The sequence below is a fragment of the Pseudorca crassidens genome, chromosome 7 (genome assembly GCF_039906515.1).
Source record: "Pseudorca crassidens isolate mPseCra1 chromosome 7, mPseCra1.hap1, whole genome shotgun sequence".
NCBI lineage: Eukaryota > Metazoa > Chordata > Mammalia > Artiodactyla > Delphinidae > Pseudorca > Pseudorca crassidens.
Window position 1 is genome coordinate 112,679,394 of NC_090302.1, and position 15,188 is coordinate 112,694,581.

Sequence of the window (15,188 nt, forward strand, 5' to 3'; positions counted from 1 at the left end):
CCTCAGAATGGGAGAAAATATTTGCAAATGAAGCAACTGACAAAGGATTAATCTCCAAAATTTATAAGCAGCTCATGCAGCTTAATAACAAAAGAACAAACAACCCAATCCAAAAATGGGCAGAAGACCTAAATAGACATTTCTCCAAAGAAGATATACAGAGTGCCAACAAACACATGAAAGAATGCTCAACATCACTAATCATTAGAGAAATGCAAATCAAAACTACAATGAGATATCATCTCACACCAGTCAGAATGGCCATCATCAAAAAATCTAGAAACAATAAATGCTGGAGAGGGTGTGGAGAAAAGGGAACCCTCTTACACTGTTGGTGGGAATGTAAATTGATACAGCCACTGTGGAGAACAGTATGGAGGTTCCTTAAAAAGCTACAAATAGAACTACCATATGACCCAGCAATCCCACTACTGGGCATATACCCTGAGAAAACCATAATTCAAAAAGAGTCATGTACCAAAATGTTCATTGCAGCTCTATTTACAATAGCCCAGAGATGGAAACAACCTAAGTGTCCATCATCGGATGAATGGATAAAGAAGATGTGGCACATATATACAATGGAGTATTACTCAGCCATAAAAAGAGACGAAATTGAGCTATTTGTAATGAGGTGGATAGACCTAGAGTCTGTCATACAGAGTGAAGTAAGTCAGAAAGAGAGAGACAAATACCGTATGCTAACACATATATATGGAATTTAAGAAAAAAATAATGTCATGAAAAACCTAGGGGTGAAACAGGAATAAAGACACAGACTTACTAGAGAATGGACTTGAGGCTATGGGGAGGGGGAAGGGTAAACGGTGACAAAGCAATAAAGAGGCATGGACATGTATACACTACCAAACGTAAGGTAGATAGCTAGTGGGAAGCAGCTGCATAGCACAGGGAGATCAGCTCGGTGCTGTGTGACCGCCTGGAGGGGTGGGATAGGGAGGGTGGGAGGGAGGGTGACGCAAGCGGGAAGAGATATGGGAACATATGTATATATATAACTGATTCATTTTGTTGTGAAGCTGAAACTAACATACCATTGTAAAGCAATTATGCTCCAATAAAGATGTTTAAAAAAAACAAAAAAAAACAAAAACAAAAACAAAAACAAAAAAAAAAAAAAGAAAAAAAAGCACTTCACAAAATGCAGAACCCACTTTTAGTAACTCTCAGTAAACTAGGAAATGAAGGGAATTTCCTCAACCTGAAAACAGTCATCCTACATCCCACCAATAACATCAATAAAATCTATTGATAACATCAACCTTTAAAGGATAAAACCAGGATCCTTTATCCGTAAGACTGCAAACAAGGCAAGTTCTTGCCACTTTAATTCAACACCTTACTGGAGGTTCAAGGCACTGGAATAAGGTAGGAAAAGGAGCGATAAGTTAGGGAATGGAAAGGAAGAGATAAAACTCTATTATTTGTAAATGACATGATCACTTATACAGAAATCTTAAAGAATCTACTAAAAAAGGAGATATAACCAATAATTAGATTTAACAAGGTTGTAAGAACTAAAAAATTTTGAAAAATTTTGCAAAAGTAGAACAAGTATTTCAAGGTCTATAATAAAGCTACAATAATTAATATATTGTTGTATTGGCTAGGGATCAATAAAATACAACACAGGGGTCAGCTAACCATGGCCCATGGGCAGAATCTGGCCTCCTGCCTTTTTTGTACATGAAGTTTTATTGGAATACAGCAATGCCCATTTATTTGCATGTTATCTATGGCTGCTTTCATGCTACAGCAGCAGAGTTTAGTAGCTGTAACAGAGAGTGAATGGCCTGAAAAGTCTAAAATTTTTACTCTTCCGTTTATAAAATCAGTTTGCCAATACCTACGATATAGTGTTCATAAACATTCACGTATATAGTCAATTGATTTTTGACAACGATGCCAAGGAAATTCAATGGGGAAGTAATAATATTTAAACAACTAGTCCTAGAAATTTTTGATAATTAGATGGAGAAAAATCTTTATACTTACTTCATCATATTATAAAAATTGATTTGAAATTGATCATTAATCTAAATGAAAAAGCTAAAGCTATAAAATTCTAGGAGAAAGCAGGAGACAACTTTCATGATTCAGGGTTATTTCTTCTCATAAAGGACACAGAAAGTACAAACCATGAAATAAATAATTGCTAAATTGGGCTTGGTCAAAATAAGAGACTCTTGTTCTTCAAAATATACTCATAAGAAAATAAAAAGGTAAGCCACAGACTGGGAAAAAACGTTTGAAAGATACATATCTGATAAAGGGTTCATATCAAGAGAATGTAAGTAAATCTTACTACTCAATATTAGGAAGAAAAACAACTTAATTTTTTAAAAGATAGAAATATTTAAAGGCTTTTCACCAAAAAAGATAATTAAATGTCAAACACATGAAAAGATGTTCAACATCATTAGTTGTTAGGGATATTCAAAGTAAAACCACAGTGAGAATCCACGACATGACCACTAATTCAGAGAATGTCCAAAATTAAAAAGACTCACTCACCTCACACCATTCAGAATAGCCATCAACAAAAAGTCTACAAACAATAAATGGAGAGGGTGTGGAGAAAAGGAAACCCTTCTACACTATTGGTGGGAAAGTAAATTGGTACAGCCACTATGGAGAACAGTATGGAGGTTCCTTAAAAAACTAAAAATAGAACTACCATATGATCCAGCCATCCCACTCCTGGGCATATATCTGGAGAAGACCATAATTCAAAAAGATACATGCACCCCAATGTTCACAGCAGCACTATTTACAATAGCCAAGACATGCAAGCAACCTAAATGTCCACTGACAGATGAATGGATAAAGAAGATGTGGTACATATATACAATGGAATATTACTCAGCCATAAAAAAGCATCAAATAATGCCATTTGCAGCAACATGGATGGACCTGGAGATTACCATACTAAGTGAAGTAACACAGAGAAAGACAAATACCATATGATATCACTTATATGTGGAATAAAAAAAATGATACAAATGAACTTATTTACAAATCAGAAACAGACTCACAGACTTCGAAAACAAACTTATGGTTACCAAAGGCAAAATGTGGTGGGGAGGGATAAATTAGAAGTCTGGGATTAACATATACACACATTATATATAAAATAGATAATCAACAAGGACCTACAGCGCAGGGAACTCTACTCAGTGTTCTGTAATAACCTATATGAGAAAAGAATCTGAAAAAGAGTGGATATATGTATAACTGAATCACTTTAATGTACACCTGAAACTAATATAACATTGTAAATCAACTATACTCCAATATAAAATAAAAATTAAATTAAAAAAAAGAAAGAGCAATGAACACAGGAAGGTGACATAATATGCACCCCAGTGTGGATCAAGAACTTTTACTTATTTTATATGTCTTGGGCAGAATACATTAAAATACAATTTTAATGAGAAAAAATAAAAAGACGCACTACACTAAGTGTTGACAACAATGTGGGACTCTCACACGTTGCTACTGGGAGACAACACGACAGTTACTTTGGAAAACAGTTTAGAAGTTTCTAATAATGCTGAATGTTTCTTTACCATATGATCCAGTAATCCTATTCCTACGAATTTCCTCAAGATCAATGAAAATGTGCTGCCACGAAGTCTTCTATGTGAATGTTCATAGAAGCCTTACCCGTCAGTAACATCCTAATTGTGCATCAACAGGTAACTAGATAAAAACAGTGTCCCAGTCGTACCTTGGGATACTGGTCAGCAATGAAAATAAACCAACTACTAACACATGTGACAACAAAGATGTATCTCGAAAACATTACGCTAAGTGGAAGAAACCAGACACAAAAGAGCACATTTTGCACGATTCCATTTATGTCAAACTTTAGAAAAGATGAATCAAATACACACCAGAGAAAGTACATCAGTGGTTGCCTGGCTTTGGGATTTGGGGCGATGGAAGAAAGACTGCCTGGGTTGGGATACAAGAGAAAAATTTCTGCTGTGTATATGTGCTGTATTTTGATTACAGTAGTGGGCTATACAGATGTATGTAATTTTGTAAAAACACGTCAATACACATAAAAAACAATCTTATGGTTACCAAAGGGAGAAGGCGGAGGGATAAATTAGGATTTGGGATTAACACATACACACTACTATATATAAAACAGATACCCAACAATGACCTACTGTATAGTACAGGGAACTCTACTCAATATCATGTAATAACCTATAATGAAAAAGAATGAATATATATGTATACGTATAACTGAATCACTTTGCTGTACACCTGAAACTAAAAAACATTGTAAATCAGCTATACTTCAGTATAAAAAAAAAAAGCAAAGCTGCAATTAGATTTAGGATTTATGACACTAAAAAAAAAAACCCAAGTCAAAATGTACACTCAAAATAGGTGTATTTTCTTGTATGTAACTATATTTCCATAGAGTTGATTTAAAAAAACACATGAAAAGCAATGAAATGATCTCTTTTGATAAAAACCAGTCATACTTTTGTTTCATTTTTCTTGCTGAAAACAGGGGGCCATTAGCCTTAGCTAGCTAGAGGGGAACTCTAGTATATTTTTGGTTTATTTTAGAAGACTTGAAATATTACTACTGTGAAATTGTTAGCTCTCTTTAATTGAGAGTGTACTCATTGTCAGGCACTTTCCATGTTCTCTTCTGGAGGAAAAGTATCCGGGAAAACTGAGCTTCCAAAGAACCTATTTTACTAGCCAATGGGGACCCTGACGTTAACTGCCAGAGAGAGGATTTGCTCATTGATCCCAGGTCGGCCTCACTCTCAGTTGTATTCTTTATACCATATTGCCTTGGTGGTGCCAACACACGCCATGAGCCAGCACAACAACAATCAAAACTCTCTGTGAATTTTCAGTCTTTATTACAGTGAAACAAACTTTTCAGTTTGTTTCTTTAGAGATCACACAACTCGTCAATAATTTTTAGTTTCCTATTCCCCAACAAGTTTCTGATTTGACCTGATTATAATCATTGTTCCACATCTATAAAGGTAAGAGATACATCTAAGGTGTGATCTAAGCAGGCTCCCAATTTTGAGGCTTAATGATTTAAAGAACTGTTACCATCAACCTATTGGGACTAATTCAGAGAATGGTTTAACACAGGTGAGCTTACCTGTCCCCTGCACAACGGAACCATCTATCGATATGTTGATGACCCTCCCCCCATCACTTTAAACATAATGAGAAATCATTTTTAGCCAACCTCACTCTGAAGCTTGGCATGGATTTTAAAATCACTGCTAATTATTTTAGACAAAAATAGAGGGGAAATGATTGCCATTGATTCAAGCAGTTAACTGAGTGTTAATGGGATGTCATTTTGCATAATTCAATTATAGTTTGTTGACATTAGAAAATAATTGAACATTTGTAGTCAGCTTTTAACGGTCAGTTCTGTTAGCATAGTACCCTGGGTACAATCTGGCTTTTTTTCTCAGCACAGTGCAAATTCTAAAGAGTCAAAGTGTGCACTATTCATTTCCAATTAGTCCTTAATTGGACAGTTCTCTTAAGGTGCTTGTTTTCCTCCCTTTTTCATTTTTTCGCCTATACTAACATAAGTCACTTTCTTGGCCTTGAGTATTCTCATCTGTCACATGCCTCTGCACTTACGTCAATTTGTATTTTAATTAGAATTTGAGAGTTTCTTCTTTTGGCCTACACGTATAGGAAGATTCGACAAAAAGACAATGAAGAATACTTTATATGAGAGTGAAGTGAAGTTACCAGAAATTATGCCACAACAAAGCAGAACCTGCTGGTAATTCTGCACGATGCCACTGTAAACAAGACCGAGGGCTGTGCACACCTAAGGCTGCTACTAAACCCCTATCCCAGCGGAAGTATTAAATTATGACAGATATCTGGGACACAGAACTGGGAGATACATCTGAGTCCTTCTGGCTCTCGTTCTTTTGAGCAGCTGTGTCTAAGTTTCAAATGACTGACCACAAGGAAGAAAGACCAGGTGGTATATCTCAATAATTACTGAATTCTGTGTGTATCACATTTCTACTAAAATCCAGACAGTGTTTTAAGCGCTGGTGACACTATAAATAAAGTAGGAGAAGTTCTTGCTCTTAGGAACTTAGATCCTAGTGGGGAAGTCAGTAATAAACAGATATATAAACAAATACGTATCAATTAGGATCAGTGCTGTGCAGAAAAGCACAACATGGAAAATGCAAGGGAGCGTCGCTATTGTATATGGGATGGCTGGGGGAGGCGTTCTGAGGAGCTGACGTCTGAAAAAGGTGAAGAGGTGAGTGATGTGCACGTGTGCGTGAGGAATATTCCAGGCAGGAGGAAGGAGCATGCAAATACCTGCCGGAAGGAAGCGTTCAATAAGTTTGAGAAATACCGGGGGTGGGGGGGCGGGGGCTGACGTGGCCAGAGCCCAGCACAGGGAGGTGGAGGCTGCTGACACTGGACCCAAGACCAGGGGTCAGATCACGTCTACCTCAAAAGACATGGGAAGAACTTTGGGTTTCATCCTAAGTCGGATGGGAAATCACTGATGATGTAAACAGAATTATAGGCAAAGTATAACAAAGTGAAAATTAAATCTTTACTCACTTGCTCTTAAAGACCGCCATGTCTGAAGGAAACAAATTTATAGGCATAAACTCACGGCACTTACACATTTGTTCTAAAGCTTGGTGGATGCTGTCCTTTGCACCTCAAGTACATATCGGGCTAGATTCATGCTATGCCTTGTCACATTCAATTACAATTAAGTGGGCGTATCTGTCCCCCTGCTAGATTATGAGCTACCTGAGCATAAAACCTTTACAGAATGTATTCCAGAACTCACTGTAGGGCCTGTATGTATTTTAAAAATTGACAAGAAGCTAGTAAACTCTGTCTGTTAACAAGATTGTTGGTATTTCCTCAGTCAGGAGAGTAACATAGACATCTCTCCTTCCATACTCACCATAGAAGGTTGTACAGTAGAATTAATCTGGCCCTTTGCATGTTCTGCACTAAAATTGAGCCCAACACTTCAACACAAAAGGGAGACTTCACAGGCCCATGGATGTTATCTATTCCTGATTTTGCTAATTCGAAAAGAAATGAGAGTCTTAAAAATTCCTAGGAGACTGTTGTAACAGGTTTGTCATTTACCAGTCAGTAAACTAGCTGATTTCAAAGACCCATTGTTAAAAGTGAAAGATGTTATTTACAGATATCAAATTACATGAATTGACCTTTTCTAAAATATTAAGAATGCTGTTGTTTCTCTTGCACTCAAATTTCTTAAATGTCAGACGAAAGTAAATGCCAAATGTGAAAACGTAAAAATAGTATGAAAACATATGCTATTTATAATTCTTAAAAGACAAGTACTCTTTGTGTCAATTTGTTATGTGATTAAAGTCTCAGGAAATCATGTGGCATAGCTTTAAACACAATCCTTCATGAAATTCACTTCTTTTATCTTCCAATAGGCATATATCACCATTACTTTATTTCATACTTGTTTATTATATTCTCATTAAACCTAATGAAAAATACAAATTATCTACAGTCAATAATTTTAAGTGTTTTCAACGTATATATTTTACTGTGAAGAGGCAAAGGAGAACAAGCATCTTTTCTAAATAATACACAAGAATAATTTTTCTTACCATCTGACTGTAAACATGTATTTTAAAAAGTGGACTCCCCTGTGTATCATTCAGTTAAGTAGCATATATTCAATTGTCTTTCCTTTGATTGTTTATCCCAAGAAGTCCTCCTAAGTCTTTTAAGTTATTAATTCAATCACGCAACAAACTGGCTGACACTATATGCTGTGCCCTCTGCTGTACGCTGAGGGAAAATAAATTTGAAGACGTAAGTGGACTCTTGTATCCCAACCTCCCAAATTACACAGATAACATGTCTGAAAGGCATACTGTTATTTTTCTCAAAAATGGTAACGCTCCAAAAATAATTTTCAATGCAGAATATTCCTCACTATAAATAACGTAGCATTTAAACACTGAATAATAGAAAATTTACAGGATTGAGTTACATTTTTCTTCCTGGAATTGAGAACAATCTGACTTTCCAGGGACAAAAAATAACGTATTACAGAATTATCACTCTTTTGTTGAAATGAATATATCATTTTTCAAACGTCATGGTTCTTATGTTCTACTTAGAAATTTTTACTTGTTGCAAGTTCACTGAGAATGTCTCCTATGCTCTTTTCTAGAAATTTTATAATTTTAGCTGTTATACTTGGGACTTGGATCCATTTTGAGTTAATTTTTATGTATGAGGTCAAGTAAAGATAAGAGCTCATATTGTTGCATATAGATTTTCAATTGTTACAGTGCCTTTTGCGGGAGGAAAATAAACTATCTTTTACTCACTGACTTGCCTGGACCTTTTCTAAAATAGTAAGATAATTTTGCTGAAAAGCAATTGGCCAATTGGCCATATATGTACAGACTGATTCCATCGATCAATACGTCTGTACTTATAGAAAACTCATCCTGTCTTGATTAATATAGCTTTAAAAAAAAGTCTTGAAATCTGGTAGTTGAATCCTGTAAGTTTTTCTTTTTCAAAATAATTTTGGTTATTCTGTGTCCTTTTTATTTCTGTATTATCTTTAAAAAAGCTTGTCAATTTCTACAAAAAAATGTTTGGCTGCGATTTTGATTTGGATTGCATTTAACTGTACATTAATTTGGGGATAATTGGCATTTCAGCACTATTGAGTTTCTCAATCTATTAGTGCGGTGTATATATACTTAGATAGATTCTTTATTGTATTTTAGCAATGATTGTAGTTGTCACTATGTACACCTGGCACATACTTTGTTAAATATACCCCTAGGAATTTCATATTTTAATACAATTATAAATGGCATTGTTGTCAATTAACGTTTAAAAGAAACTGAAAACTGAGAAAAAATGTGTTTCCTATTTACCCACATAGTTCCCATTCTGCGGAGCAACAGAAACACCAGACTCACTACCAGAACTTCTCTGTGGGTCCACAGAGACAACAAACTCACAGATGCAACAGGGTCCCGTAGAACTTTCCGAAGTTCGTCCCTCAGGTCCCGACTTTGGTGACTGCACACACCCGGCATCCTGAATTTCTGTGCAAGGTCCATCAGCTAGCCACCTGACCCTGTGTTTCGGGAAGACTGGTTAGCAACTCTTTATCTGATCTTCTCTTTTCCAGGTCTTCACTCTCCAGGTCCTTATTCCCAGAGTACCGCACTGTGGCTCTGCTTCCCTGACTTTGTCATTTCTATTCGCTATCCTTTCTGTAAGAGTCCTTATAAGTTTTTAAAGAGACCTCAACACCCTCCTAACCATGCGATCATAGTTAATATCACCAGTAATGGGACAGATGATGTCATACACACTTTGATAGGTGCGCTGAAGTGGATATGAGAGCATTTCTGATGTACTGCTACCAAAAATGTATAATCTGAATCTAATCCTGAGGAAACATTCGACAAGCCCAAACTGAGGGGCATTTTACAAATATCTAACCTCTGGTATTAAAAATATGCCAAGGTTATGAAAGATAAATATCTCAGGAAGTGTTCCAAAGTAAAGGAAAGTAGAGACATAGACATCTGAATGTAATGTGTGCTTGTGAATTAGACCTTGGGCAAGAAAAAAGTTTTCTTCTATAATAAAGGACAATGGTTAGACAACTGATACATTTTAACTACCTATAAGGTATTAGGATCAAAGTTAATTTCCTGATTTTGATAATTGTACTAGTATAAGAATGTCTGTTTTAGAAAATGTACACCGAAGTCTTTAGAGAAAAAAAAAGGACATCTTGTCTGCAACTTTCAAACATCTCAGGGAAAAAGAGTAATGTAAATGTGGTAAAATGCTAACATTTGGGGAATATGAGTAAAGAGCATTTGGGAATTTTTTGTACTAGTTTTACAACTTTGCTGTAAGTCTGAAACTTTTTCCAAAAATTTTTTTTAAAACCCCTGGACCAAGACTGCAGGTGAGCATATGCTTTTATCTCCTCCTCCTGAGCTACCATTAAAATACAGGGAAGAAAGAAAGAAAGAAAGACAAAAAGGAAAAGAGAAGGAAAGGAGGGAGGAAAGATATAAATCCATAACAAGTAGATAACAAAGACATAACATAACACACATACATAACAATGTAATATACACACATAACAACAGAACAAAGACACACCTTTGCTTAGGAAGTTATCTGAGGATCTCAAAGAAGTGAAGCAAGAAAGAGTGACTGGGAAGAGTGTGCTCAGCTCAGTCGCCAAGAATGTCCTGTCCAGCTTGGAATAGGGAGGATGGAAAGACGGAGAGGGAGGCCCTATGGGGCCCAAAGAATACAAAATAACTCAGAGGTTGATGGAAATGGCTATCTGACAGAGGTCAAGAATTCCTTCCTTAAAATGTAAGTAAACTAAAAGCTCCATAAAAACAAAAAATGTGTACAAAACAAAATGATCCAAATTATTATATGAGAGAACTGGTCCAAATAAAGAGAGAAAGCCAATGGAATCTAAGCAGCAGAATGAATTAATTACTGCAGAATACAGATTAAAGCTGAACAATATTAGAATTATGGCCAAAAGATATATCTTTCTTTATCCAAAGGTTTTGTATAAAACACATGATCCAACACTCCGGCAACACTAACAAGTAAACCAACATACAAGAAACACATACAACAAAGAGAAAGGCTTCAAATAGAAAGGTTTCATTGGAGCTACTCATCCATCCATCTCTAAAAATAGTCTAAAGACACTGGAATATAAAAAAGTAACAGAAGACGAAGACAAGATCAGAGAAGGTTACAATCGTGTGTTTAATTTTTTGGTAATATTTTCAATCTTTGGCTGTGTGGCAGGTACGTGGGGAGTCTTTTTCTGTTTTGCTCTTCTGACTTTTTAGTATGTCAAATATTCCATAATGTTATTTCCAAAGTAAAATTAGTCAAAATATAAAAGTATACATTTGTGCGTCCATGTGGGTCTCCATTTTTCCAAGGAAGGCAAACACTATTGCCCAAAGAGGAAACAGTCTCCCTGGACTGAAAGGTACTTCACTCGTGAAGATTGTGTGTTGGAGAGACTTACTTTCTTGATAAAAACTCTGACAATAAGTAAGAACTTGATTTGCTGATTTATCAAGTTAAAGCAAGATCTGAATAAGACTAAATTTAACCATACCCTGCTCTATATTTCATGAAGCAGACTTTCATCATTTGTGATATCTTTCCAAGGACATTTGTGTCAAATTTTACTATGACAGCTATATCTTTGACATAACCTCTAACCTCCATTATTAACAAAATTTCTTGGCCTGAGAGCACTTTTTTAAGAAAATAATGTTAGTCAGTAGAATATGCACAGGTAACTTTTCACTGTAAAGTAGGAACGACATTCTGTGTCCCTTTTCCCTTTACATTTTCTGTTCCCTAAAATGTCAGAAAAAGCCACAATATCTTTTTGGTGTTGATTATTTTCTATTATCTACCTCACTTTTGTGAGAGACTAAGAAAGCTTACAGAAACTAGAGCTTCTAACAATGGTACAAGTAGACATAATGCAGAATTTTATTTATGCTCCCAGCAAACTTCTGCTGTCATTTAGATTTAAACAGAGAACTGACAGGACAAATTTCACCACTGCCAAATCCTCGGACACTAAGTGAGGTTATAAGTCCCTAATGGGAATTTTAAGAGTAGAGTTGAGAACTCCTGTCACCTTACCATTCATGTGGAGCTGAGCACTTCTCTTTTTGTCACTGAACCTGTAAGAATTCCCTCTAAGACAAAGTAAAGGGAAAGGCTTAAAAGGTTCTGAAAGTTATTGGAAAGAAAATGTAGCACATTTTCTGTTTGGTCAAATCAACAGAGACAGGAAAACTTCTCTCCAGCAAGTGTGGGTGACTTTTTCCTTTTTTAATATGAATCAACTTGTTAATTGAAGTTTAATTGAAATTAGGTTTATTACTACGGAGTAAAAAGCCTTGAATGCCTCAGAGCAAATGCATTTTGAAGAGGAACTTTTTTTCAATGTATTTCATTCAGTTGCAGCAATGGAAGAAAAAGGTCGTGTTTAAATTCTTGCATATGTAACTGTCAAGACATAATCAAGCTTTCTTTCATTTGGCAGGAAAATAGCAGAGTATACCAATTCAGTGTGAGAGAACTTTCCTTAGGTCTGTAAGTGTCTTAATTTGTTATGAACATAAATATAAATTTACTAGCATGAGAAAAGAAATTAAATACTAGAGGACAATTCAGTAAAAATAACAGAATTAAATAATATATCTGGATTTTTTCATTATCAAAAGTTTACATTAAAAGCCTTAAAAAAGTGTACATATACTTGGTTGACTAGAGAATAAGAATCTGAGCAGGAATTACTGGAAATTTTAATGTGGGGAGAAAAAGCTTAATGAATTCCATTCTTTTAAATCTTTTTGTATTTCTCTTCTTTCTCACATAAGTCTCCAGGTCAACTGCAGAATTTGTAGGGATAAAAATGTCAATCATTTCACGCATGGACAAAAGGTCAGTTAACCTCCTCCTTTCCTTCCACCTGGTCACAAAAACTATAAGTATTTAAACACGTAATTTAAAAGTTTCCTTTCTTTTTTTTTCCCCCCTTGTTTGGACTAAGTTTAAAGTGTTATCTTAAACTGAGCTCTACTTTGTATACTTAACTTTTGAATTTCACATCTAATTTTGGTTTATATAGGTTTAGTGTTCCTGCTGAGCTATGAATTTAACTAGTAAAAAGGAACTTAAATTTTCAAGTGGACAACATGACAGAAATCAGTAGTTGTTTAAAAGCTAGATGTGCAAACAGCCTAACCCTGTGTATCTTGGTTCGAGTCTGCTCAGCCGGCAAAAAGACGCTTCCCAGGACACCTAATTTTTATTAAAGGCTAATTCTGAATAAATTTATTCTTACAAATTAGAAAAGATTTCCAGCTGAGAAATCTTTACCTTTAATTTTAAGTTTAAAGTAGGTGAAAATGTAAATAGTAAGTTTAAAAAAATCAAAATTATTTTAATTTTAAAATTTACATAATTCAAATACCTAGGAATAAACCTACTTAAGGAGGTAAAAGACCTGTACTTGGAAAACTATCAGACACGGATGAAAGAAATTGAAGAAGACACACATGGAAAGATAAACTGTGTTCTTGGATTAGAAGAATTAATATTGTTAAAATGACCATACTACCCAAGGCAATCTATAGATTCAGTGCAATCCCTATCAGAATACGAACAGCATTTTTTACAGAAGTAGAAAAAAATAATTTTAAAATTTGCATGGAAACACAAAAGACCCTTAATAGCCAAAACAATCCTGAGAAAGAAGATCAAAGCTGGAGGAATCACACTCCCTGACTTCAGACTATACTACAAAGCTACAGTAATCAAAACAGTATGGTACTGGTATAAAAACAGACATACACTTCAATGGAACAGGATAAAAAGCCCAGAAATAAATCCATGTCAATTAATCTATGACAAAGAAGGCAAGAATATACAATGGAGAAAAGACAGTCTCTTCAATAAGTGGTGCTGGGAAAACTGGACAGCTACATGTAAAAGAATAAAATTAGAACATTTGCTGACACCATATACAGAAATAAAGTCAAAACGGATTAAAGACCTAAATGTAAGACCAGATACTACAAACCTCCTAGAGGAAAACTTAGGCAGAACACTCTTTGACATAAATCGCAGAAATATATATTTTTTGGATCCATCTTCTAAAGCAAAGGAAAAACAGCAAAAATAAACAAATGAGACATAATTAAACTTAAAAACTTTTGACAGCAAGGGAAACCATCAACAAAATGAAACTACAACCTACTGAATGGGAGAAAATATTTGCAAAGGATATGACTGATACGGGGTTAGTATCCAATGTATACTAACACCTCCTACAACTCAACATCAAAGAAACAAACAACTCAATTTTAAAAAGGGCAGAAGGGACTTCCCTGGTGGCACAGAGGTTAAGAATCCACCTGCCAATGCAGGGGACACAGGTTCAAGTCCTGGTCCAGGAAGATCCCACATGCTGCAGAACAACCAAGCCCGTGCACCACAACTACTGAGCCTGTGCTCTAGAGCCCGCAAGCCACAACTTTTGAGCCCGCTCGCCTAGAACCCATTCTGCACAACAAGAGAAGCCACCATAATGAGAAGCCCGTGCACCACAACGAAGAGTAGCTCCTGCTTGCTGCAACTAAAGAAAGCCCATGCACAGCAACAAAGACCCAACACAGCCAAAAATAAATAATAAATTAATTAATTTTAAAAATGGGCAGAAGAACTGAGTAGACATTTTTCCAAAGAGGAAATGCAGATGGTCAACAGGCACATGAAAAGATGTTCAACACTGCTAATGAATGGGGAAATGCAAATCAAAATCAAAATGGGATATCACCTCACACCTGTCGGAATGGCTATCATCAAAAAGACCACAACATCACTAATCATTAGAGAAATGCAAATCAAAACTACAATGAGATATCATCTCACGCCAGTCAGAATGGCCATCATCAAAAAATCTAGAAACAATAAATGCTGGAGAGGGTGTGGAGAAAAGGGAATCCTCTTGCACTGCTGGTGGGAATGTAAATTGGTACAGCCACTGTGGAGAACAGTATGGAGATTCCTTAAAAAACTACAAATAGAACTACCATATGACCCAGCAATCCCACCACTGGGCATATACCCTGAGAAAACCATAATTCAAAAAGAGTCATGTACCAAAATGTTCATTGCAGCTCTATTTACAATAGCCCAGAGATGGAAACAACCTAAGTGTCCATTATTGGATGAATGGATAAAGAAGATGTGGCACATATATACAATGGAATATTACTCAGCCATAAAAAGAAACGAAATTGAGCTATTTGTAATGAGGTGGATAGACCTAGAGTCTGTCATACAGTGTGAAGTCAGTCAGAAAGAGAGAGACAAATACCGTATGCTAACACATATATATGGAATTTAAGAAAAAAAAATGTCATGAAGAACCTAGGGGTAAGACAGGAATAAAGACACAGACCTACTAGAGAATGGACTTGAGGATATGGGGAGGGGGAAGGGTAAGCTGTGACAAAGCGAGAGAGAGGCATGGACATATA

The 15,188-nt window shown here is 35.7% G+C and overlaps 1 long non-coding RNA gene across 1 annotated transcript in view; it reads right to left on the reverse strand.

Moving 5' to 3' along the window:
• The window catches only part of LOC137228233 (uncharacterized), a 560,753-nt gene that overhangs the window by 189,986 nt on the left and 355,579 nt on the right, over positions 1–15,188 (reverse strand). Inside the window, exon 6 of the long non-coding RNA XR_010945217.1 lies at positions 9,069–9,187. This is a non-coding gene — a long non-coding RNA (uncharacterized lncRNA). The remainder of the gene's footprint in view (positions 1–9,068; positions 9,188–15,188) is intronic.